Source organism: Rhinoraja longicauda, chromosome 23 (assembly GCF_053455715.1).
Source record: "Rhinoraja longicauda isolate Sanriku21f chromosome 23, sRhiLon1.1, whole genome shotgun sequence".
NCBI lineage: Eukaryota > Metazoa > Chordata > Chondrichthyes > Rajiformes > Arhynchobatidae > Rhinoraja > Rhinoraja longicauda.
In genome coordinates this window covers 15,772,096-15,796,647 of record NC_135975.1, presented here as the reverse complement: position 1 = coordinate 15,796,647, position 24,552 = coordinate 15,772,096, and the positions used below count along the sequence as shown (strand labels likewise).

The 24,552-nt window shown below is 42.2% G+C and overlaps 1 protein-coding gene across 4 annotated transcripts in view; it reads left to right on the top strand.

The window, feature by feature from the left end:
* Positions 1 to 24,552, top strand: part of sema3c (sema domain, immunoglobulin domain (Ig), short basic domain, secreted, (semaphorin) 3C) — a 206,937-nt gene that overhangs the window by 23,312 nt on the left and 159,073 nt on the right. The window contains exons 1-2 of one of the 4 annotated variants that reach the window (XM_078419751.1): positions 11,610 to 11,710; positions 14,262 to 14,315. The exons of the other annotated variants lie outside the window; for them this stretch is intronic. The gene's annotated coding sequence lies outside the window, so the exon portion shown is untranslated. Of the gene's footprint in view, positions 1 to 11,609; positions 11,711 to 14,261; positions 14,316 to 24,552 lie in introns of those variants that run through there. 4 annotated transcript variants of the gene reach the window in all.

Sequence of the window (24,552 nt, the reverse complement as noted above, 5' to 3'; positions counted from 1 at the left end):
TTTTGTCGACACTTTTTGTGCTATGTTTAGTAACTTATTAACTTTATTTATATGCTGTAACTGTAATTCTTTTTGTGCACAACCCGCAGGCATTGCCACTTTCATTTCACTGCACATCGAGTATGTGTATGTGACAAATAAATTTGACTTGACTTGACTTGACCTGGGTCTTTGGCACTGTGATGCAGCAGCTCTACCCGTTAGGCCACCGTGAATGTAATTAATAACAAGGCTGATTCCACAAAGTTTAGAGGGGAAGTAAAAAAAACAATAAGATAGGTAGTGAGAGTAGGGAGAAAAAAAGCTGCAAGCATAAAAGGCAATCCAAAGATGTTCTGTTAACATTGAACAGGTAAAGGATTGTAAGAGGAAATATGGGGCCAATCAAAAACCAAAACAAATTTACCAGATAATGGCAAAGTGCATGGCAGAGGTATTGAATGAATATTATACACTAGTCGCCACAAGGAAGAGGGCAGAGTCTCTGCAGGGAAAGATACATTTGAGATTCTAGATGGGGTAACATTGATGAAAAGAAAGTACTAAATGGATGAACTGCTCATTAAAGTGGATAAATCACCACATCCAATTGTTAAGGGAAGGAAGAGAAGAAATTTCCAAATATCTATACATTGCGCAGTAGTGCTTGAGGGCTGGAAATGTGTAATTGCTGCAGTAATGTTTAAAGAGGGTGAGAGAATCGACCCATTAACTACATTTTAACTTTGATTTTTAGCAAATCCTCTAAAAATAATTATTGGAGACAGAATTAGCAATTACTGAGACAATCATGGATTAATTGGAGAAAGCCAGCCATGGATCTTTTGAAGGCAAATCATGTGTAATTAACTTAATGGAAAATTTTGATCAAGTGACAGTAGAGATTTGCAAAGGAAAGGTAGTTCTGTGATATATATGGACTTCTCGAAGATATTAAGATTCTGTGTAAGTTAAGGGCCTGTCCCACTTAGGCGTTTTTTTAGGTGACTATCAAAGTCGTAGCAGATCGCCGAAAAAATTAACCCTACGACAATGTCCACAACAATGCCCGCGACAAACTAAGACAACCTACCACATAGGCGACGGCAAGCTGATGACAACCGGCGACTCAGTCTTTGCTACCTAGGACGTCCACTACGACAGGGACCACGGCAAGCAAGACAACCAACAAAAACCTGCACTTATGTGGAGGTGTCACAAACACAACTCACACGTGAACAAACCGACAGCAAGGTCCGTCCAGTGAAATTTCTAGGTATATTTTGCATTCGTGTGAAGTGTCCATTTAAAAAAAAAAAGATTTTGGCATGCAGTTATCCATCATTCATAGGAATATATTGTTTTTGAATAAAGTTGATTTTGGTGATTTTAAAAAAGATAGGTGTCGGAATTTATTGAATTTCTAAGTAGTTTATCATGACATCTCATTCAAAGATTCTAGTCGCATTCATTTTGATCATTAAAATCAAACGCTGACACACGTGCTGCGCTGTGAGAACACCTTTCATTCATTTATTTAGATCAGTGAGACAAGCACATCCACAGGCATTTCATTACGTTTATTAAAGGCCAAAGCTCACACATAGACAGACACTACTAACACAAAGATAAACTGAGTTTTACTGCTATGCTGTTTGTAGGGGGTATGACACACCTGACCATAAGGACAGCAAGGTCCGGCCAGACCATTTCACACGTTAAGGGCGCCTCCGAGCTTGACACCTGTGGTCTAAACCCGTCCACTGAAAAGCAGCTGCAACAGCCAGGTGTGGATTGTGGGCGGAGTCCGCGATGCATGCAGTTTTCCATCTTCCATAGTAATATAGTGTTTTTGAGTAAAGTTGATTTTAGTGATTTAAAAAAAAATAGGCATTGGAATTTATTGAATTTCTAAGTACTTTATCATGACATCTCATTCAAAGATTCTAGTCGCATTCATTTTGACCATTGAAATCAAACGCTGACACATGCGCTGCGCTATGAGAACACTTTCCATTCATTTATTTAGATCAATGAGGCAAGCACATCCACAGGCATTTCACTTCACACATAGACAGACACTACTAACACAAAGATAAACTGAGTTTTACTGCTATGCTGTTTGTAGGGGGTATGGCACACCTGACCATAAGGACAGCAAGGCCATTTCACACGTCACTGCCCTTTACGGTCAGGTGTGCCATACCCCCTACAAACAGCACAGCAGTAAAACTCAGTTTATCTTTGTGTGAGATGTCATGATAAAGTACAGGCGACAACCTTGCAAACCTGGCGACAGCATGCGACAGCGCCCGCAATAAGCAACGATACCTGCCGACAAGCCAGCTGTCGCCGAGAAATTTCAAACCGGATGATGTTTTCTCAGCGACGCGCCGAGATCCACTACAATTTTTGGAAGACTCCTCACTGTCACATCTGTGTCTCAGATGTGTAATAATGAAGCAGACACAATCCGTGGTAATTACATTACTTCGTTGGACCAAAATGGCGGCGCTGCCATAGCAGCTGCGGCTTACCTGCGGTCCATTTGTCTTTGTGTTTTTGTTGGTTTTTTGTCTTAATTGTAGTTGTGATGTCGTGTTTTTGTGTTTGTGTACTATGTGTGTATGTGGGGGGGAGGGGGGGAACTGTAAAATTGTAAATATGTGTCCCTTCCGAACGGAGACCCGACCTTTGTTTTCTGGGTCGCGTCTCCGTTCCTGCTGCGGCCCAACCATCGGCCCAACTCCTGGAGCTGTCGGCCTCCAGGGCTCTGGTTCGCAGAGTCCGCAGACCGGACTAACCATCAGCGGAGCCGGCCGTCTTCGGAGGCTGCGGGAGCGGCTGCGACTCGCCTTAGGCTCGGGCCGCGTGGATGCCGACATCAGGAGCTCCGGCAGCGGCAGCGTGTTCACCCGCCCCGGATCGCAGGGCTTGGGTCGCGGACATTTCACCGTCCGGCGCGGCCTAAAATATGCCGCGGGATTTTTCTCTGCTGGGCGGGGGCTTCAATGTCGGGAGCCAAGACCGCCCCGACGTGCAGCAACAGCGGCAGCAGCAGCGTGTTCGCCCGCCCCGGATCGGACTTATCATCGGCGGAGCCGGCTGTCTTCGGAGGCTGCGGGAGCGGCTGCGACTCGCCTTAGGCTCGGCCCGCTGCGGACCGTCCGGCGCGACCTGCAACCACAACAGCCTGACTGCGGGAGAAGACGGCAGGAGAAGGGAAAGACATTGTGGCCTTCCATCACAGTGAGGAGAGGACTGGAGGAGACTCACTGTGATGGATGTTTCTTTGATGGATGTTTCTTTTTTTGTGTGTTTTTGGGGTTGTGTAATTTTAATGCCTATTTAATGCTTTTATTGTTGGACTGTGGGTGACTGAATTTCGTCCAATTTGGATGACAAGTAAAGTTATCTTGAATCTTGAATCTTTATTGTTTCCAGGCCTTGCAGCCTTCAGCACACACAGCAAGCACACTCTCCCGCTCTCCGGTCACCTGATACACACATCACGATATTTGCATATCATCATCATGATTCGTCATCATGATTCGTCATCATGATTCGTCATCATGATTCGTCATCATGATTCGTCATCATGATTCGTCATCATGATTCGTCATCATGATTCGTCATCATGACACTCACGATCATGCCTGCGACACCCCGGCGAACTGTCGGCGACAGCCTAGTCGCCTTAAAATCGCCTAAGTGGGACAGGCCCTTTAATTATTACACTTGCAGGCCATGGAACAAAAGGGCCTGTGGAGCATGGGTAGGAAATTAGAAAAGCAACACAAAGTAGGGACTAATCATAAATTTGTTTGTCAGACTGGAGGAAATGTACTTCATGTACTGATATCGGGACCACTGTTTTAAAAAAATATGTTTTAATGATTTGGACTTTGTGCAGTTTCAAAATTTGGTAGGTCAGTGAACTGTGAGGAGGATAGTCATGGCTCCAAGGAGGATAGATAAGCTGGCAAATGGACAGAAAAGTGCAGATTAAATTTAATGTTGAGACATGTGAAGTGTGAACCGTATGGGAACACTGAAAACACAGATCCAGGGATATGTGTCTATTGAAAGAGCAAGAGCAATTGGAGAATGTGTTTAAAGAAACATACGGCAGCCTGGGCTCATGTATGGAGACTTAGAGTTCAGTAGCAAGGAAGCTGCAATGATTATTTATGAAACTGGTTCACCACACACAGAGTATTTAATCCAGTTTTGGAAACTTTAGGAAAGTTGTGTAGGTGTGAAGATAGGGTACAGAAAAAACAAAAACAAAATAATTCCGGAGAATAACTGCAGTTATTGGGATAGACGGGAGAAGCCTGAGTTAATTCCCTTGGACAGGAGAGATTGTACAAAGTATCTGATGGAGATAGTATAAACCATAAAAGATGGAGGCAGAGTAGATAGAGAAAAACACCTTCCATTAGGGGAGGGTATAAGAATCAGGGGAACAGAGTGAACATGACTGGCAAAATATGTAAAGTGAACTAAGGAAAATTCTTCCAGTGAATGGTTTGGATCTGGAATATGCTCCAGGACTAATAGTGGAACAAGATTCAACTGAAGCATTCAAAAGGGAACAGGATGAATGTCTGAAAAGAAAAGAAGATGTAGACTTATGGTGACAGGGTGAGAAATGTGACCAACGTGGTATTGTTAGAGCCAGATAATGAGCTGAATACTCATTTCATTACAGTACACAATCTGTGATTCTGCGTATTATTGTTTGAAAATATAGACATTGATATTGTTTACATTGTTTCTGCGACCAATGAGTTAGTGAAACAAACACTAGCAGTGATAGTGTGAGTCTTTGTGAATTTGATACTAAACCTTCAGAGGTTATATGAACATAGTGCAGGAATAAAATCTGGCTTTTGGCACTTGGCAGACAAATAAGTCCATGTCGATGTGCATCAGAGTTTCTGCCCTGCTTGTCATGGAATGGTGCCAGGGCTGGAATTTGATGCATCTCTTTCTCTCAGACTGTTGTTTACAGACGGAAGAAAAATTGATTGAATACCTCAAAATGTAATGAAGCAAGTAGATCGAATTAAACCACTAGAATTAACCGATTGTGTTTGCAGGCTGCTTGTTGAAACTCATTTACTTTATATAATTTGGGAATCTGTTGATGCAGATCCATGTCTTATTATTTTGTATTGATGGATTCCTGGAATTGTGGAAAAAAATTGGAAATGTTAAGCTCTGTTGAATAACGTGATTTTTTAATCATCATATTTATTGAGTCACGAAGCACAGAAGCCCAAATGTCCAGCCCAAATTTCCAACCAAAGAGTTCAGTTCCTGCAGGAGAAAATTAAATAAATTTTACACGACTTCAATGATAAAAGCAATAACTGTTGCATTTTTTTAAACTTATGATATTTTAGTTTCTACCTGCAACCCGTGTGGGGTTAATTTGTCTTAATTTGTCTTTTTGTTAAATTTTTAAATTATGACTTTGTGCTTTCTCATCCATGAAAATTTTTTAAACCACTTGGTTGATGGAAAGGTCTGTTGCCAGCACTAACTGGTAGGTGGTAGCAAATTGAAAATCACAATGCCACTGAAGAAACCTGCACTCTGAAATCTGCTAAATCTTTGTAGATGCTTTTCTTCGGAAAAGAATAGAATTGAACCCCATCTATTTGTTTCAGATTATTCACATCGTGTTCGGGAGGTTTGATACTTTGACTGGTTGGGTTCCTGCTTTCTTTCTTTGCTCTGAGTCTGAGCTCCAATGTCCTCACTGCATGTCGATGTAACAAAATCTCAATACAATGACAAGTGCACAAGGATCAATCTGATTCTAAATGGACATACATTTTATACAAGGTTGCTTGCACCACGCAGGAACCAATTAATCAGAATTTCACTTGTGTGCATTTCAGAAAGCAATTCAGAGAGCAGTTTTTGACATGACTGAAATCTTTGGCATGTATTCTTGGAAAACAAGCAATAATTTAATAATTGCCAGATGTGTATCATTAAAAACAGATTTTGACAGCACGGAAATTCTCCCCACCAGAAAGAGTTGGAAGTTGATTATTTCCTAATGTATCAATTAGTCTAAATATATGCCTATGTTATTTTTTGGTGCTAATGTTATGGGAAATACGTGCCCTAGGAAGGGCACAATGCTATTATTACTATTGCTTAAATTTATGCTCTTTAATGATCAAGCTCAGTAAAGATTTAATTGTAAATTTATTCATCAATCCATCTGGGACAAGTGTTTCCTTTTAAAGTAGAGTTCAGAGCCAGAATAGGACAGTTCTGGAAACTATACATTGCCAGAAGCCTTTGCAGAGAGGAACACGACCAAATGATGTGGCAAGATTAGCTGTCACCCACAACCCCTCTCACCCACACCCCCCTCACCCACACACCCCTCACCCACACCCCCCTCACCCACACCCCCTCACCCCTTTAGGTTTTGGTTCAGGTTTATTATCATCATTTGCACCAAGGTACAGTGAAAGTGATTTACATGCTGTCTAATCAACTCAGATAATAGTCCCCTAAAATATATCAGGCCAAACTCAAATACAATAGGTAAAGCAAAGGGAAAGATACCGAGTGCAGAATGTGGTTCTCAATATTGCAGCGCCTCAGTTCCAGTGACAAAGTTCAATGTCTGCAATGGAGTAGTGGTGAATCAGACAGTGCTCCAGCTATGGAAGGACCGTTCAGAAGCCTGATAACAGAGGGGAATAAGCTGCTCCTGAGTCTGGTGGTGAGCAATTTCAAGCTTCTGTACCTTCTGCCTGACAGGAGTGGGGATGAATGCCCAAGGTGGGAGCAGCCTATGATTATGTTGGTTGCTTTTCTGAGCATGAAGTATAGATGGAATCAATGGTGTGGAGTCAGGTCCGGGTGATGGACTGGGATACATCCTCAACTTTCTGCAATTACTTGCAGCCTTGGACAGGGCTGTTCCCAAACCAAGCTGTGATGCAACCCGACAATATGCTTTTGATGGTTCATCAATAGAAGTTTTTGAAAGTCATTGGATACAAGGCAAATTTCCTCAATCTCCTGAGGAAGTAGAGGCATTGGTGTGCATTCTTGGCAGTCGCTTTAATGTGGTTGGTCCATGACAGATCATTGGTAAGATAGAAGTTATCAACTCTGTTTCACAGTCAACTACTGTGTGGGTGCTATACTTATACTCCGAGATCACCAGGTGCCCAGCTGTGACCTGTGGTGTGTAGCGAGAAAACTCACTGTCACCATTGCTATAGAATGAACATATACACCAGATATGGTCAACAATAGGACCGAGGCTTTCACAGGGGGTAAGGTCTACTCCTGGTGCAAGTTAAAGCCCCTGTTCCTACCGCAGTAAATCCAGTTCCAGTAAATCCTCACAAATGACAATAGACAATAGGTGCAGGAGTAGGCCATTCAGCCCTTCGAGCCAGCACCACCATTCAGTGTGATCATGGCTGAGCACAATATCCATCTTTGTTTTGTAAAGAGTGGTTCTCCGACCACCACTGTCATTGAACCCCGATCTCATCTTCTTGCACAACCGTGCAGCTAATGAATGGAATCTCTCGCAAAATTGATTCCTACTTTGCACATCGCATTGCCCCTCCAGAGTGTCGGATGGAAGTGGCACCGTTCTCCCTTTCACTGGTGTGGGAGATTCTAAGCTAATGTGCTTCTTGTGGTGCTGAACAATCCAGCCCATTCAAGCCTGCTCCCATGAAGCTTGTATACATTGGGTATGCAAGCAAAGAATCTCACTGTGCCTAGTCACATGTGACAATAAAGTATTCCTATTCCTATTCCTATTCTTAACACTGCGTGGTCAACGATAATTTGCCTGATCCAAGTTTTGTGGGTTTCATGGGCAGTTGTTGTATGGCATTTAACTGTATAAATACCGGCAGGTCTGGGATTTCATTGCATGCATATACAACCATAAAAATACCAAGGGTGCTGACAGATTCCTGCCGACACAATCTTTCATCACACAGAGCAACAACTTACTGGAATTCTGCATTTATAACTGTAAGATTGAATGATAGGAATGAGAAGGTACTTGTTAAAAATGTGTTTGCAGACTGTTTGAATAGAAACATAGAAAGTAGGTGAAGGAGTAGGCCATTCGGCCATTCAAGCCAGCACCGCCATTCAATATGATCATGGCTGATCATCCAAAGTATGTACCCCGTTCCTGCTTTCTCCCCATATCCCGTGATTCCATTAGCCCGAAGACCTATATCTAACTCTCTCTTGAATACAGACTGACTTTTCATGCTTTTGAGTATTTTTTGGTTTTTTTGTTAATTTTTTATTTCAATTGTGTGGAAATGTTGGAAAAAAAGAACAGGGAAGTGGCCTCTCTGCCTGGCAAATGTATCCTCTACCCATTCACGGACGGGCTATCTCTGGCCGGTCTCAGCAATTGGATTTCAATGCTCAAGACCAGGAACCGCACAAGAAGGGTCGGTCACAGACATGCAGCTTGTACATTGCAGGAGAATTGTGTGTTGTAGCAGCAAGTGCAGGCCACCCAGGAAAAGCAGGGCAACACCTTAACCAATGTAAACGCTGAAAAATCAGCATCTGATTGTTTATCGTGTGAACTTTTTTTTGCGTAATTAATATTTTTTAATTATTGCTTTGAATCTGAGAATGCTATAAATGGCAAAGCTGCCATCACGAGTGGAGTAGGTTCTGTCAGACATCAATATTGGATGATCAAGGGTTGCCATATAGTGACTCTCCACAAAAGTAGGGACTAAAGAACAAACCGCGACAATTTTCTAATATATTCCTCCCGATCCCACTGAAATAAATGCAGGTCAGAGGATAGATGGGGTGATATCATCTGTACCAGCTGTACACTGATGGGTACCGTATGTGAATTATCAATGCTGCATGAATCAGGTTGGCCAAGTTTAAGATATTCAAATCGGGCATCGGTGACAAAGAATTGGAACCGTTTGACCCCATGCACACAACAGCTATTTTCAACCCACTGTATAGTTTAACTGCACAGGTTTTTCAATTGCCATGCCCTGGTGCTGGGCATGCTGCTTCATATGTGCATGATCCAAAATGCATCATGGTGCCAGCTGTGAACTTAACACCTTCCATTGAAACTGCAGCTCCAGTCATTGTGTTTACCAGGAAAAGGTGGGATCCCATATGATTCCCCAGAGCACCCGAATTTACTTCCCTCATTGCAATCTCCCTCTGTTCACAACGCACTGTTTCCTTCCTCTAGGCAAATTACTAATCCACACCCATGTTATACACAGTGGGTCCAGTTTTATATGAGATTCTTGTGCACTTTTCAAAGATTACTTGGAAGTTCAGGAACAGTGTTAGGAATTGATTCTCATTTCATACATTATCTGGATCCAAAACGGGAGCAGAAACAAACCAACTTCATAACACCTAACAATTAGGGAACAGATACCTGGACTGAGCAGATAGTCTCATGAGTAAAGGCGAGGATGGGAAGACTTGTTTTTGTTGGGGTTTAGTTTGAGGCAACTTGACTGAAACCTGAGGGACTTGCAGGTTCACTGAGGAGATGAGGTTTCCACTCGTGGGAGACTCGAGAATGAGAAGTCACTGTTTAAAAAATAAGGAATCGGACATTTAGAAGACAATTTTCTTTCGTTTGCTGCATTGTGAGAGATTCTTCCTCAAAAGGTGATGGAAGCAGAGATAGATAAATCCTTAATAAGCAAGGAGGTGAGAGGTTACAGGAGTAGATGAGAATGCTAAATTGAGATTATAATCAGGTCAGACATGTTATTGGATTACAGAGCAGAGTGATGGGCTGAGTGGCCTGTTCTTCTCCTAAATTATATGTCTGTACATTTGGATTGCTAACTACACCCCAGGTATCCATGGCCTAGTATTTTAGAGCAAGTCAGAGGTTAGTGCCTGCTTTAGATTCCTGCGCTGAAATTGTGTAAGTGCGAAGTGGAGACGTACCATTCCAGTTCCATCCAGCAAGCGTAATATAAAAATACAACTGGAAAAGAGGTAAACATTGTTTTAGTTATAGTTCTGTAGACACGGGACAAGATATACCCCTCTCTCCATTGCAGGCACAGTTCTGAGCTTCTCCACTGCAAGGAATGACTCAGGCAGCCAATAGGGCGGCACGGTAGCGCAGCGGTAGAGTTGCTGCTTTACAGCGAATGCAGCACCGGAGACTCAGGTTCGATCCTGACTACGGGTGCTGCACTGTAAGGAGTTTGTACATTCTCCCCGTGACCTGCGTGGGTTTTCTCCGAGATCTTCGGTTTCCTCCCACACTCCAAAGACGTACAGGTATGTAGGTTAATTGGCTGGGTAAATGTAAAAATTGTCCCTAGTGGGTGTAGGATAGTGTTAGTGTACGGGGATCGCTGGGCGGCACGGACTTGGAGGGCCGAAAAGGCCTGTTTCCGGCTGTATATATATGATATGATATTCATCCAGTGGGGGCCCTGGGCCATGCGACTCAGTGGGTTCACCAATAATGTTGCTTTGTAGTCTGCAGCCCAATTTCCATTGGCCCTCAGGTGGGCACTGAGAGCACGGTAGTTTTAAACAACTTGCAACAAGTTTATAGCTTCTGGCTTGGAATATCATACCAAACATTTTCTGAACTTACCCCCATCCGACTTATTTCACCTGTCAATTTTTCTACCAGTTATTTGCGAGCACTTGTTCCTTTTGAATTTTCTTTTCATTACGCTCAGACAACTAAGTGTGTTACTGTTTGTGTCATTTCGTCTTCCTGCTTTAAAAGACACTTCCTGCTAACTTTCTGTGCAACGCACTCCAGTATTTATTGGCCTTCTCAAAAAGAAATTGCACCTTAAGAACCTCCATGATTGTCTCCCATGGTACTGGGAATATCTCCACTCCCACAGAAGATACCTGCATAGTTTGGCCATCCTCTTTCACCACTGTCAGTGCCCTAATCATACACAATCGCGGCTATTTTCACATCTGACAATAGTGTAAAGCAGCGATATTGCAAGACAGGTCTGTGTAATCTATTTGATACGTCTTTCCATTAAAGTCGGTGTGCTGTCTTTTTAAAACCTCCCACGGTAGCTTGTATTCTGTGCACCTTATTTTGCTCTCTCGGGATTACAATTACCTTCTTATGGTTATAATGTTCTGAGAATTTCTTGACAATGTTTAGCTTTGCTGATGTTTACTTTCCCAATTCCACACTAATCAAGAATCTATTTATCTCTGCCTTAAATATATCCACTGACTTTGCCTCCACAGCCTTCTGTGGCAAAGAATTCCACAGATTCACCAGCCAGAATGCAGAGAATAAGATGGATTTGAGTGGCTAAAGTGTCAATGGATGCTTGGCAGTTGGAAGGGACTGAGTGGGCCGTGGTCAGTTTCTGTGCTGTATCCCTCCCTTTCTCTCTTCAATAACAGTAACAGCTGTGACGATCTGTGAGCCTGGGGGTGGGAGAGTGGAGTGAGGAGCACCAATTACTGTCAAAGCAATCCTGCCAGCCCAGCTCTCTGTGCTCTTTGATCTGTTGCGCTGCATTACACTGGGCCAGGCCGATGTGTGGAGAGACAGGTTCCCTGCAGGAGGGTACAGGGACCACATCGGCAAGAACAGGGCAGGCAGCAGGTTCTCGGGGCAGCAGAAGTTCTGTCCCATTCATAATTTTACCTGCAGCAAATTACAGCTGGAAGCTCGAATGAAAACCTAAAGGTAATCTCGATGGCAACGGTTTGCTTGTATATTCTATAATTTGGCTTTGCCTGCAGTGCTGTCATGGATCATAGAAACTGTGGAGCCCATCATCAACTCTCCACCCACCCCCTCCCGCACACCCCATCTCTGCAATCTTCCTGCTTTCCCTAATTTATTAACATCCTCTTGAATGTAGTGTTCTTGCAATTTGCACTCACTCCCATCTCTCTGTGATTCCAGACATCATAATTATAGGCTGTCTCTATCGCCTTGAGTTCATCAGCTTTACTTAATCTGCTTTTTACATTAAATTTAGATGCGTCTCATCTTGGTGTTTGTCCCATTAACCTCTCTGTGCACTGACCAGACTGCCGCTCTTTGACTTAAGACTCGGTCACTCCGTGTTGTTTCATGACTTGGATCCAATGAGAATCTTAAAAGTTGTTGTGCAACATGCTAGAGATAACAGATTAGATCACAGTGTATGTGTGAGAGGGTGAGGAAGGCAGAGCCTGGGTTATTGGAAGCGTGAAAGAGCAAATGGAACAGGGTCATTCGGAGTTTTTACAAACTAGCTGCTTTTTAATGATAGACTCCGGGAGACAGCTGCTCAGTGCACTGCAGTTTGGTTCCTCCCAGTGTGTGTGATGTGTACTCACTGCCCCAGTGAATCAGTGCACAGTTAGAATTTTCTCTATTCATCATAGGATTTGCGTGTAGAACAAATTAATGTGTGTAGTTTTGCATCTGAAGAGTAATTCCAGAGGTTAAGTGGGTGCTCAAAGTTCTGAACGTTCGAGAGATGCTGAAATGATCCCGTTACATTGTAGATCTACTGTCATTTAATGCTGTTGTTTCCATCCAGTGTTCTTTTCATCTTTTCTTGTTGTCTAGTGGCAAAACCTTCAGACCACCCTGAGGACAGAACGAGCGTATCTGTTAAAGATCAAACAGGGAAGCAATCGGAAAATGTAAAATCTTCCATGAAATCCCGAGATTAAGAAAAGATATGGGTTATTGGACTTTACGTATTACTCCTGAGTCCTGAAATCCAGAAAACTTGTCTTATTTTGAATGTCCTTGACTCAGCAGCCAAAAAGTACAGTTGGTAGTGATTAATATTTAATCAGTACAACATGTGACAATCAAGGTCTCGAGTTTGTTCATTTTCAATACAATTCTTTACCAAGTGAAAAAAAAGCAACAAGGAGCAACTTCAACTGAATATCTTAAATCATTTCCTTATATTCAGGTCAGACACTGATTAAACATCGATCCCTGGAGCACCCACCTGTACCCCTGTCTAGCTTACATCATTCTCCTCTTCCACGGCTTCTCATAAAGTCACGGAGTTATACTGCATGGAAACGGGCCCTTCAGCCCGGCTCGTCCATGCTAACCACCATGTCTATCTGAGTTAGTCCCAATTGCCTGTGTTTGGCCCATGCCCCACTAAACCTTTTCTATCCCTGAACCTGTCCAAATGTCTTTTAAATATAATTCAACCTGCCTCAGCAGCCTCCTCTGGCAGCTTGTCCTTATACCCACCTGTGAAAAAGTTACCTGTCAGGTCCCTTTTTAATCTTTCCCCTTTCACCTTAAATATATGATCTCTAGTTTTACCCTGGGAAAAAGATTGTGACCATTTACCTTATCAATACCCCTGAAACCTCTAAAAGGTCACCCATTAGCCTCCTGGGCTCCAAGGGAAAAAAATCCCAGTCTATCCAGCCTTCCCTTGTAACTCAAGCCCCTCCTCCTGGGAACAACCCTGTCAATCATCGCCTTCGTTTTCATGTCACTTTGTTCCATTTGTTTCAATTGTTGTCATGTACTGTTTGTCTTTGATGAGTAAAACATTATGTGGAACTTTTGAAAGGTGGAGACATCCCATTCCTATTTCAGTGAACTTGCAATGCCCAAGTGTTGTATCCATCATTTCAGAAATAACGGTTTAGGTTAGTGATACAATGCAGAAGCAAACCCTTTGCCCATTGAGCTGCACCGACCAGCGATCACCGCACATTAACACCATCTTACACACACTAGCGACAATTTATGTTTATACCAAGCCAATTAACATACAAACCTGTGCGTCTTTGGAGTGTGGGAGGACGTACAAACTGTGTACAGGCAACACCCATAGTAGGGATCGAACCCGGGTCTCCGGCGCTGAAAGCGCTGCAAGGCAGCAATTCTACCGCTGCGCCACTGTGCCGCCCGCCCAGTTCAAGACGGTAATATCTATTAGACGTCTGACGTCTTGCTCAGTTGATCATCAGATTGCTGTTAGCTTGCACAACTGTGAATGCTCAACTCTTACATATTTCTCAAACCCTTTGCTGTTGGAGTTACCAACCATTTTCACGAGTATCCCTGAACCCCCCTCAGATGTAGCAGACCAATGGAATATCAGCCAGACTTGCCAGATTCAGTCATGAAATGGCTGAATGACCACACAATCCAACCAACATCTTACGTTTTGAAAAAAAACCAAAAGCATATTTATATCTTATCATCCTTCTCTGCATCAAATGTGCACTTAACTATATCGTTGTCTCCTAAACAGTCTCAACAATGCATCAGGAATAACATGGAAGAGGATCTGATTCTCACTGATCATGTAAGTAGAAGTGGGGAAGACTGGGGAGTAGTGGTCTAGTTAGGGTTCACGATAAGATTAATATTTTGGGAAAGGCAGACAGTAAGTCGAAGGATCCGGGCCAAAAATGAGCGAAATTCAATGAAACTGAGTAAATTTGTTGGGGGCGAGCAGGTAATCAAACAATAGACAAGAAATGGGAACTATTTAAAAAAGACATGGCTTTTGTTGAATATTCTCACCCATATTTGACCTCCCATGGTGCAACACCTCACACTTGCTTGGATTAAACTCCATCTGCCATTTCTCCACCCATTTCTGTAGCTGATCTATATCCTACTGTATACTTTGACAGCCCTCCTCACAGTCTGCTACCCCAGCAATCTTGGTCTCATCTGCAAGTGTCCTAACCCACCAATCTATGTTTATGTCCAAGTCATTTATGTGTCCCAGCACTGTTCCCTGTGGAACTCCATGGGTCACAGACCTCCAGGCAGAATAACATCCTCCACCACAACCATCTGTCTTCTATCAGTATGTCATATGACCAAGATTACGAGAATGATCCCAGGGATGATTGGGTTAACGTACTAAGAGGATTTGAGGGCTCTGGGCCAATATTCACTGGAGTTTAGAAGGATGAGGGGGGGACCTCATTGAAACTTACTGAATAATGAAAGCATGGATAGAGTGGATGTGCAGAGGATGTTACCATAAGCGAGAGAGTCTAGGACCAGAGGGCACAGCCTCAGAATGAAAAGACGTACCTTTAGAAAGGAGATTAAGAGAGATTTCTTTAGCCACAGGTTGGTGAATCTGTGGAATTCACCGCCACAAACGGCTGTGGAAGCCGTCTTTGGGTATTTTTAAAACGGAGATTGACGGATTTTTGATTAGTAAGAGTGTCAAAGGTTACGGGTAGAAGGCAGGAGAATGGGGTTTGCGAGGGAAAGATAGATCAGTCATAATTGAATGGCAGAGTGTATTCCATGGGCCAAATGGCATAATTGTGTTCCCGAGACTTATGAATTTACAAAGTCACTGTTAATCCTGTGCATCTTAATATTCTGAATCAGCCTGCCATGCAGGGCTTTATCAAATGCTTTACTAAAATCCATGTAGACAACATCCATTCGAGTTTCACTGTACCTTAATTGGTACACATGACAATAATCTGACCTTTGAACCTTTGAACCCTACTCTCATCGATCACTTTCGTCACCTCCTCAAAAAGCTCGATCACGTTAGTAAAACATGACATACCGCATACAAACCCATGCTGACTGTCCACAATTAACTCATTCTCTTCCAAATGGGAGTAAATCCTATACCAAAAAATCCTCTCCTGTAACTGATGTGAGGTCAATGACCTATTAATCCCCGAATTCTCTACTTCCCTTCTTTGAAAAAAATATTTGCTACTTTCCAGTCCTCAGGGACCTTGCCTGTGGCTAGAGCAGATGCCTAGACCTTCCTCAAGGAGCCCACTATCTCTTCCCTTGCCTCCGTCAATAAGCTGGGGCAGAGACGACTGCTGCAGATCCTCTCCCTGTCCAATCCTCTCCCTCAAGCACCCAGTATAAAATCAATGTGAACAGTTGTCAATAAAGGGCTGAAATTACTTGGATCTCAAAGAGGGTATTTGCAAAATTTGGACAGAAGGTGCCATTAAATCTTTGTGTTTGAGCTATTTGAAGACTCAGATTGAACTGATTATTGCACTGAAAACAAAAGTTAATGGAAGTGAAAATAGCAAAATCATAGGTTCTATTGGTACGTGTCCGAGAATAGTGAAGGAGACTGGGGAGGATCTGCCAGATGTCTGCATTACTGTTTGCAAAATGTTCTATCGTCATAGAGTCATATAGCGCAGAGACAGGCCCTTCGGCCCATCTCGTCCATGCCGACAAAGATCCAAATTAGTCCCATTTGCCCACATTTAAACCGTATCCCTCTAACTCTTTCCTATTTATGAGCCTGTCTAAATGTCATTTTTTTGTGCTAAAATAGTTGCACGCTTTTTCCTCATTCAAAAATTCAAACCTCACCTTCATGATATCGCCCCAAAAATTAATAGAATTGAGGCACTGTTTGCGCAATAAGCTACATCCCAAAAAGTCATCCCGCACTACTTTGAAGAATAGCATTAGAATTATCCCTATTGCTACATTTGTCCCTAAGAAGATGTCACTTTAAAAAATGAAGTCATGCAAACATTACACTTGTGCCCTCGTCACATTACTGCTATTGTGAGAATGAATGTTTTCCATAACCTAATAAGGTGCTTTGAGGTATCCCGAAGTTGAGAGAAGCTCAATAAAAGTGCAAGCTTTACTTTAGCTTAAACATTGTACCACTGTTCATGAAAGATCACATATTTTTTGCATTAGATTAGCCTTTACAGTCATAATAAGGGAAGAAATTCGTTTTTTTAAAAAGCTGAGCTCACGAGAATGGATTTGTAAAAGGGCATTATTCTTAACACTTTTAATACAAGTACTTTTGAGAAAAAAGCAATAATATTCAGTTAAAGGAAATGAATAAAGGAAGACAGATGTTCGGCTGATTTCTCGCCATCATCTAATAGGAAAAGTATTTAAGCTCTATGGAAGATAGCTTAGTATTGTACTGGGTTTCTATTGAAACAGTGCATGAGTGGAACATGAAGTATTGGCTTGAATTTTACTGAGTCTATTCAGCGTCTCTGTCGTCAATGCTGAGGTGCATTTTATTTATGTAATTTTCCCATCTGTTTGCGGAAGGCTGAATTTACACAAATTTAAGGCCAGATCATTAATGGTACCAGAGTCATTCACATGTCACCTACTAGGGGCAGAACAGGTCCCAGCCACAAATCTGTTGTAAAAAAACCTTTGATAGATGGCAAAACTACAAGCCAGCATTGTTACCTGCCAAACTGTAAATCCCTTTGATGTTCCTGATATTTTAGGATCACACAAAACCAACTCCAAAAATATTTTTTTTAGTTATTAAGAGATAGGAAAATTACCTAAGCATTCATAAAAAAAACTTGCTTACAATTAAAATCTTTGCTGCAATCTCAAATAATTTAAAAAAGTGTATTGTTATTTATTATTAACCTTTAATTGCTGGGGAATTCCAGGAAGTTTGTGTGGCACTGGATCTCCTGCAGAGTTCATAAAACAGGAGGCTATGACAGAGTGAGCAGTAGGAATGGGTCAGTGGGACTGGGACTCCATCTTGGCCAAGTGTGTACCAGAGTTCTGGACCCCGGCTAAATCTCGGCAATTTGCTGTCGAACTGCCAGAATTCACCAGCAGGTTCTGAGCTTCCAACCCACCACTGGTGTAGAAACTGTTAAACAACTGGACGTACACTTGAAAAGGAGAGGACATAAAAGCATGCAGCCTAGAGTCATGAAATGGAAGTTAGAAATCTGTCCAATTAAAGAGCTGGTCCCAGTAAAGTAGCCACAGATTAAATGAGCCCTTCTATAATTTGTATGAAATGTCCATACAGTACATTTGCTTTGATCCTGCAGATGTAAAGGTCGCCCATGTGGACCATTAAACATTAATGTGCACACTCGGCAGAGCTCCAAGTGTTTTGACAGCATGCATGCCTGATCAGAAACAACATCACAACCACAGAGGGCCCTTTATGTGCTATCTATTGGTTAACCTTACTTTATTACTAATCACATTGAAAATTGGAGCGTTGTCAAGGATAATGAAGAAGCTTATGAATTGTAACTATTTTTGTTTCAATCTCAACATACAGAATTTACAACATAGCGATTTGTTCGAGGGGAGTGGGGGTGGTTTATATTTGAGTACGGGCAAGGGTGTTCTGGAAGATTAGTTCACATGGGATCCAAGGTGAGATTCAGGGCCTGTGAGCAGTGGTGCGCCACAGAGCCGAGTGCTGAGTCCATTGTAGTTCTTCATCAATATTAACCATTTAGATAAGCATGTAGAAACAAGGAACTGCAGATGCTGGTTTACCAAGGAAGGGCACAAAATGCAGGAGTACCCCGGGATTCTACCTGACCCGTTGAGTTGCTCCTGCATTTTGTGTCTTTCCTGGATAAGTATGTAGTTGGCATGGTTAGTGTGTTTGCAGATGACACCAAAAATGATGGTAAGGTGGATAGTGAAGGTTTTCTAAGATTACAGCCGGATCTTGAACTTCTGGGTAAAAGTGACAAAAGTATGACAGGTGGATAATTGACAAGTGTTGCATTTTGGTAAGCTAACCCAGGGCAAGACTTACACAGTAAATAGCAAGGCCTTGGAGAGTATCAATGAGACCTAGGGGTACAAATGCAGTATCCTGAAGGTGGCAACACAGATAGAGTGAAGTAGAGTTTGGCGCACCTGTCTTCATTGATCAAGGCATTGAGTATGTATCAGGATGTAATGTTGCAACTGTGCAAGACATTAGTGAGACCACATGTGGGCGATGGAGTGCAGTTTTGGTTGCCCATCATTAAGCTGAATAGGATGCAGAAAAGATTCACAAGGATGTTACTGGGACTGGAGGGCTTGAGTTATAAGGAGAGGCCTGATAAGTTGGGGCAAACATAAGTGTTGGAGTAACTCAACGGGTCAGGCAGTACCTCTGGAGAACATTGATGGGTGACATTTTGGGCTGGGATTCTTCTTCAGACTGAAGAAGGGTCTCCCAAAACATCACCTATCCGTATTCTCCAGAGATGCTGCTTGACCCATTGTGTTACTCCAGCACTTTGTGTCTTCTTTTGTAAACCAGCACCTGCAGTTCCTTGTTTCCACATTCCTGATAGGCTGGGATTTTATTCCTTCGAGCATAGGAAGCTGAGACCTTATAGAGATGCATAAAATCATGAGGGGCATAATTAAGATGAATGCCACAGTGTTTTTCCTAGGGAGTCCAATAGGGAAATAGGGAAGTCCAAAACTAGCAGGAAAAGATTTAAGATGAAAGGGGTAAAAAGGCTTGAATTGCCATTTTTTTCACACAGAGGGTGGTGTGTAAGTGGAATAAGCTGCCAGAGGAAATGGTAGAAGCAGGTACAATTACAATGTTTTAAAGATATTTAGACAGGTACATTGATAGGAAAGGTTTGAGAGGAATATGGGCCAAATGGGTCTAGCTCAGGTAGGCAACTTGGTCAACATGGATGTTTGGGCCAAAGGGCCTGTTCCTGTGTTGTATGACCCTATGACTGGGACGAAACTATTTTCATGTTCAGCCTTCACCAACAATTTGCAGAAGGCTGAACTTACACATGCGGGTCAGGCAGTATCTGTGGAGGGAAAGGGACAAATGACGTTGTGGGTCAGGACCCTTGTTCAGACTGGAGAAAAGTCCCAACCCAAAACGTTATCTGTCTATTTCCTTCCTCAGATGCTACATGACCCATTGACTTCCTCCAGCACTTTGTTTTCTGCTCAAGATTACAGAATCTGCAGTCTCTTGAGTCTCCATTTTCTTCACCAAACTAGTGAAAGGAGAGAATGGTTACATTCAATTATGTGCACAAAATCAACTTTGGTCCTTCAAACAATGTGGGCACCAGGTTTGGATGATGGGAGGATTCTGCAGTCATTGTGCAATCTGACTTTCACCTTGACAACGCAGGGATACTGTCCAAATAATCTAGTTTCCATTCTACAGACCCAGTGCCTGTGTTTATCTAAAGTGTAATAAACAAACTGTGCCTTTGGCCCCACTGTTAATTTACTTTTATTTCTTAGTATCTGCCACGATCTGTAAATGAACCACTGTGCCTTTCCCTGTGGCTGAAACTGCCTTCTAGAAAGTTGGTTTCCTGACTCTGAGCCAGGTATTTCTTTCCGATGAATAATCCCTATTTTTACATCAAACTGTATTCCATCCAAGAATGCAGTTCATTCCCACATCACAGCGGCTCTGCCATTACCTCTCATACATTCCTTGAGAGGATGAGATGTAAACTTGAGTAATATATAGTCCCCTTCTTAACCTAAGATTCCCTTTGCCTTTTTTTTAAAACTCTTAACTCCTTCAATGGTGATCTGCATCATGGAATGGTATCATATTGATTGATTTAAGGTTTCATGCCAGCACTGCCGACATGCATTGGTGCTGTGGTAGGATGACAAACATCCTGATTTGTTTATCAAATGATGGAAAGCCCTTTTTACTCCACCCACTTAAACCTTATACAAATATACCAAGGAACCAAAGGGATCATCTTGATAGACTTTAAATTGCAAAAGTAAGCTGCACGGCGATTAACAATGCATACATTTATTTTATCAATAGACACCTATTCAAGTCTTTAAGATTTTACTGTCACCAACATTGCTCACCTCATTGGGCAATCCATTGCAAACATTCACCACGCTTTGTCAAGTTTTGTCACATAATATATCTCAATTACTCCTGTTCTGGTTCATTCTCTGTTTCTTTGGTTTGACAGTGACTAAAATCAATGCATTATTGTGCCCAATGACTCACACAATGCCTGCACTCAATGATCTGTGACTAAACTCTATACACTTGCCTTTTCCGCCGAACCGTTAGTACCTTTACTGATGAAAAAACTATCAGTATCATAGTTAAAACTTCTAAATGACGTGGCATCAACGGTCTTCTCTGGAGGAAGATTCTGAATTTCAAACATCCTCAAAGTCTGTGACTGTTCTCTCATCTAATTTCATCCTTGAGACCCTTGATTCCAATTTCCTGACTGTCCCATCCGACAGAGATAACTGTCTAGATGTTCATTCCTGGTTGTCAGTCCTCAAGAAAAGCATTTGGCAGTGAGTCCAGTGCATTGTGCTTAATGCCATCAACTGGGGATAAACATGCAGGTGTTTTTTTTTAAACTAATTTGCAGAATTTGGTCTCTGCTGACAAAGTGAGCATTAGTTTATTATCCTAGAGAAGCTGATGGTGAGATCACTTTGTGTACCAGTGCATTCCCTCTGGGGAAAATACTCCATTGGTGGTATTCGATATAGGTCTACAAGATTTAGACCCAATGATGAAGAAGAGTGATAATGTAGTGCCTGGTCAGAATGATGTGTGAACAGGAGAGTCAAGGACAGTCACTCACCTCTAATAATAATAATAATAATAATACATTTCATTTGTATAGCGCTTTTCTGGAAACTCAAAGATGCTTTACAGAGTAAGTAAAACATAAAAATAAATAAATAAACGAACAAAAAAGGAAGGAGAAGCGACGGTCAGTGGTTGAAGGCAGTGTTGAACAGGTGAGTCTTAAGTGATGTTTTGAATGTGGTGAGTGAGGAGGAATTTAGCTTTGTGGTTAAATGGTGGACTGAGGCTGGGAAGAGATCTGGAGCTCAGTGGTCCCGGGGAAACATAACTTGGGTGTTGATGAATTGGTTATTGGTGAGTGAATGTCACTTGCAAGCATTGTAGATGACATTTATTGTCACTTTGACAGTAGACTGATTGGATTTGGCCTGCTTGCTGTGAATGGGACTAACTTGGGTAATGGGTAATAACCTGCGTATTAACCATTTTAATCTTATTTATCCTTGGAATATTACTGCTGAGGTGACCTGTTGTCTTGTCAAATACATTTCATTGTATCGTTGACCCTGTGCCAACCTACATATGACAAATAAAATTAAATAATTAAATAATAATAGTAACAGTGGAGGACCCAGCGTGGGGAGACCGCCGTGAGGGGGAGGTGTGAGGGGGGAGAATAATGGACAATGGGGACTCGGCCTGGGGAGAACCGCTGTGGGGGGGGGGGGAGAACAAAGGAGGAGCCGGCGTGCTTTGTAACTTTGTCAGCGCCGTAGGTGGCAGCTATTTGCTTACCTTGGGTATACAAGCAAAGAATTTCACTCTGCCTTGTCACATGTGACAATAAAGCATTCCATTCCATTCCATTCTAATTTCACACATTTTTTGGTAGATGCCGTTTTCTCTCTATCAACCCCATGCCTACCTCACCTGTTAGAAGCAGCTCTCCTCTCCTTATTTGTAAAAAAAAAACCAGAGACAAGATGATTCAGTTGGATGGATCTCTAACTGAATCTAGTGTGTTGTCTCTGAAGTTACAGAATCTCTGTATGTGCTTTGCTAAAACATGCACATTTTGGGTAACAGCCAAGTTCCGACTTTATTGCCTTAAGTGGTAGTGGATGAAGCATCAATATTGGAGTTGACTAGGCATGTTTATTTGTCTCCAGATTAAAGTCTGTCATTTATTTTGCTCTGATTAATGTGACTTTTAAACTATGAATTTTTGTTTACCACACACGAGAAAACATTATATGACCATTTGATAGCTAAAGATTTTCTGGAGCAGGGAAAATGCCCAGCCACAGTTCAACTGCAGTAAAGTTTTCAAGTTTCAATGATATGTTTCTGGAACTGGTTCAAAAATTCTCTCACCTCAAGAAGTTGTTCTCCACGTTACAAGCCTTATTTAAACAAAGCTGTACTCTGCAAATTGTAATTGATAACATTTTAAAGTTTATATGTGGACAGAATAATAAATAGTGCAGTGAAGTAACTTTGGCAGTTTTCACTAGGATACAAGAAAAGGCCTCAGAGTTTACCATTTCACTTTGCATAGCCTTTATCCAGCAGTAGAAAGCTAAGTTACAAATCAAGTGGTCTATTTGCTTGCACCTTTGTCCTGCTGCCATTGCTCGGCATGTTCTCATTGCACGTGTCTCTTTAAACACAAGCGTAAGTCTTCCTTCACATTGGCAATGGATGGTTAAAAACACATTCTTTTAAACACTCTCTGCAGTGAAAAACATTCTTCTGGAAGGTTGAAACACATTACTACAGTTGCCTTATAACAGATATCCCCTCTGCTTTACTTCAACTCCTATCCCCACCCCTTCCCCTCTCTGCAATTTAAAACATATTTGTTTTCTCAGGGGCCTGTCCCAGTTAGGTGTTTTTTTAGGCGACTGCCGGCGATTGTCATAGTCGTAGCAGGTCACCGAAAAACCGGCGACTGGACCCCCCCTACGACAATGTCTCCGACAAGCTACAACAACCTACCACCTAGTCGAAGTCAAGCTACGTCAAGCTACCGACAACCGTCGACCCAGTCATCGTGACTTAGGATGTCCACCTATGTCCGCACCTATGACCACACAGGCAACAACCTACGACAACTGAAGTCAACCTACGTCTATCCGCGACAAGCTACGACAAGCTACGACTCTGTCGGCGACAACTGAAGACAATTCACCTCATTTTGGCCTCCGGTTTTGACGCCGGTTGACGTAGGTAGTCACCAATGGAATTCAACGAAGTCAGCACCGATGACAACCTTGGTCACCTGGCGACAACCTGGTGACAACCTACGACAGCACCTACGTCAGGAGATGTCAAGCTACGATCATTGGCGTCAAACCAACAGTCGCCGAAAATGTCTAAACATTTCGAAATCCACTGGCGACCAGAAAAACGTTACGACTCTTTGGAGATGACTCACGACCATAGAGGCGACATCCCAGCGACCATGTGGCGACAGCCTAGTCACCTGTAGTCGCCTGACAAAATCGCCTAAGTGGAACAGGGGTTTCACTCTTCCAGTTCAGACATGGAGTCATTTACCTCTTATTTCTCTCTCCACTGCTGCTGCCTGACCTGCAAAATATTTCTAGCTTTTTCTGTTTTTGTTTCCTCTGGAAGATCATATTTTTAATTGGAGATACCTACAATTTAATCAACATTGTAATCTGCGCCAATTCCTCTTAAGTTGTGGAACTCAGCAGTGTTAAACTGGAAAGGGGCAGCTGAGGAAAGATTCCAGTTTGATTTCCATGTCAAATGAACCAATCTCCCTATTTCATACCTTATTCTTCAGCAGCATAATTTAATATATTTTATAGAGTTTAATATCCAACTATCTGTTTATGCTTGCTTGTTTACATTTTAAATTGGTTAGCTATTCTGGATGAACATGGTTATTGTTTCAAAACCCATAACAAAATTGTCCTTAGCACTTTAGCATGTAATATTGAGGATTTACTTTGTCGTATAAGCAGATTCATCTATGTTGATTAGCTTTTGAGTTTTTGAATCAATTCCTGGAACATATGATATCGAGTCATAGTTATACAGTGTAAAACAGGCCCTTCAGCCCAATTTGCTCACACTGACCAATATGCCCCATCTACACTAGTTCCACCTGCCTGTGTTTGGCCTATATCCTAAATCTATCCTATCCATGTACCTGTCCAAACATCTCTCAACTACCTTCTCTGGTAGGTCGTTCCATGCGCCCACCACCCTTTGT